The sequence below is a fragment of the Pteropus alecto genome, unplaced genomic scaffold (genome assembly GCF_000325575.1).
Source record: "Pteropus alecto unplaced genomic scaffold, ASM32557v1 scaffold57, whole genome shotgun sequence".
Lineage (NCBI taxonomy): Eukaryota > Metazoa > Chordata > Mammalia > Chiroptera > Pteropodidae > Pteropus > Pteropus alecto.
In genome coordinates, this window is record NW_006442508.1 from 4,499,121 (window position 1) to 4,502,339 (window position 3,219).

A 3,219-nucleotide genomic window follows, 5' to 3' on the forward strand; every position below is an offset into this window, starting at 1 on the left:
GTCCCAATTATACTTGTTCTGGAATAACTTAACAACTCCTTTTTTTTTACTCTAAATTTTTTCCTAGTTTGTATAAAAATTATATGGTCTCTTACCTGTAGGAGAAAATGAAGATGATTAACTTAATTCATATTATTTTATGAATGACTAGAAGTGTCATAACTCTCTTTTACACAAAGAACTCTCTGGAAACTATCTTAATAGGAAAGCAAAAAGGACTATATCTGAGACTTCAATTAAACTATAAATAGGGTTTCTGCTGGAAATATGAGTAGTAAAATAAAAGCATAGAAAATATAGGGGAAAATATTCTATGTTATGTTTGATGTTTAGGGATAGAAATGTGGCTGTATAGTCAATCCTAAACATATTCCTTGCCCATAAAATTAGAACTTTTAGAACTCTAGTTAATCATAAACACATCTTATGTGGGTTCTTATCTTACTTGCTTGAAGTTGCCACTTATGATGCTTGACATTTTCCTCTACCTGAGATGTCCAAAGACATACAAATGTATCATGCTCACCAGAAAGACTTGCACACTGATTTCTGGAAAACCTTTCACAATTATTCACATTTTACTATAACATACTTTTAAAGCAGTACATCTAAACACCTACTGCTTTAGACAAGTTGGTTGTTATTCATCTTCAGTTTAGGAAAGGCTTACTCATTCTTTGCAGACAAGAATCAGTTCTGAATACAAAAGCAGAAGCTTTATGGATATCAAAGAATAGTGTTATATCTAGGTGAATAGCTGTTTTGTAAGTAGTACAGTGACAAAGGTATAAATGGCACTACAAGTGGATATATTTTCTACAGGTAAAAAGATGTTGAAATTTACTCATAAAATGTTTATTCTCTCGTCTAGAATCCAAATAATGTGAAATGGCAAACCCACGAGCAACTTTTGCCCTCTACTTTTATGAGAAAGAGATAGAAGACATTAAAAAGTTGATATCAAATAATTCATAGGGGTCTATGGCCATATCACCTTGAACAAGCCTGATCCCATCTGATCTTGGAAGCTAAGCAAGGTTGGGCCTGGTTAGTACTTGGAAGGGAAACCACCTAGGAATACCAGGTGTAAAAGATAAGGGATTGTAAGTTGACAAGATCCTTGCAATCTGTGATAATAATTCATAGGGTCTATTTTATTATCCCTGCAGAAATCATCTAATTTTTTATCACTTCTATACTTGCACTGTAAAATAAGAAGTGATATTTAAGAGGATAAGCCTACAGCAGTGAAATATTAGAAGTTAAAAATATTACTGAGAACCCAAAATGTGTAAATTAATAAATGAGATATGATTTAATAGGAATAGTTCCTAGCAAATAGTAAGAACTCCATAAAAGTAATAAAAAATGAAGAGTCCTTTGTTTAAGGAATGTATAATTTAATAAAAGAACTTGGGAGGATACACAATACACTGTATATAAAACAGAGTAGTTTCAGCATAAAGAAATGTCACTTTGCTTACCCCAGCTCCATTTACAGATTTCAACAAATATGATTACAAATCCAGTTTGTTACTCCTTCTGTTTGTTGATAATCCCTAGATAAGACCTTGACAAATAACAAGGAGTCCCTTTCTTTTTTTCTACTCAGCTTAGGTCCAAGTATCATATTACTTTTCCTTCCTCTCTAATCCTATAAAATAACATTTCCTCCTATGGATTCATTTAAAACCAAAGAACCAGCTTTAATAACTATAACTTAAACATTAAGGGATTCACTTAATTTTACTACAAACCCAGTTATTTCAACAGGAATGTAACACACATGACAATAAATAGGGTCTCAACTTGTGGTCTCAACAGCAGATCAGGGATTTATGAAGTCCTATACTCTATGGCTATTGCTGCACCACAGGTCCAGCATGGCTCCCTGGGCTACAGACAAATGCAGGAGAGAAGGGTTATGCCCTGATGGTCAAATGACAAGTGGAAATTTACTCCTTAAACTCTCAAAAATGTTGAGAAGTAATTGGGAAGAGGTTTTTTATTCTTATTTTTTATTTAGAATTGGCAAGCTAGAATTACAAAAGATGCCAATAAGTCTATCTAAGCAGGTGACATAATTATTTTACCAGTTCCCATGAAGAGCAAGTACGGCAAAGCCAGCTAGCACTGTTTCTATTGTCACAGTGACTGGCATCACGAACTGGTAAAAATATTGAGATTAAAATAGAATCCAAAGGACAGAAAGGTTTGGGGAAAAATGTGCCACCATTTTATATTTTATGATGAAATACCTCTCCAATATAATTTTAGGTTGAGTCTAACATACAAGGGTAAAATTTAAGATGGCTATATTATACTATGAGATTATAATGTAAATGGAAAAATTTTTGTTGTTTTTTATGATTCGAGTACGCTAAATTTTTGAAATAGGCCTTGCAGCATACCACACTGGTTTAACATCCTTAGCTTATTAGTACCTTTTACTGGTGACAAACCTGCTTCTTAAATTAATGGTTAGTTTCAAGCCTTTGCTGAGAAATCAACTGACAAGCATTTATCTTATATCTGGGATATGTTTATAATGTTGCCCTTAAGGAATCTGCAATCTAATTGGGAGGCAAAATGAATATGCACAAAACAAAGAGAAAATAGTAAGGGCTAAATTTGTAACATTGACTCAAACTGTGAGAACAATTCATATAAGAGAGACAAATATCTATAGCCAACAAAGAAGACTTTATGATAATGATAAATTTTAGTTGTTTTGAAGAACTTGAAGAGGTCTTGAAAAATGAGAAGTTTTTAATAAATAAAAGATAATTAAAAGCAGTATTCAGATGAAAATTACAGTATTTTCAAAGATTGGGGCAGGAGTCATGATTCAGTGATAGGATAATGGTCTGAGAGCAGAAAGGAACTGATTTTTGCCAGGAAGAGGATACATGAAAGAAAATTCTAGCTTCTCAAGTATCTTTAGAAATCTTAGATTAATTTCAACAGAAATTTACATGAAGAATGTTTAATAAACACTTGTCTTAAAATTTGTGACATTATTTATAATTTTTTTTCTGTTATCTATTTTGAGATCCAAACCACACTGAGAGAAAGAAAGGAACAAGAGCAGTTTCCTGGAGGTGACCATGCTCTGCATGTTCTACTCATAGCTTGGCTAGTAGTATTGGTAAGGGGTGTTGGGATAGGTTGTGGTCTCACAATAAATGTAAACAAATATTACTACTACATGGCCTGTAT

The 3,219-nt window shown here is 32.8% G+C and overlaps 1 pseudogene; it reads left to right on the forward strand.

Moving 5' to 3' along the window:
• The first annotated feature begins 977 nt into the window (after positions 1 to 977).
• On the forward strand, positions 978 to 1,096 carry LOC112471523 (annotated as a pseudogene).
• Positions 1,097 to 3,219: the final 2,123 nt, after the last annotated feature.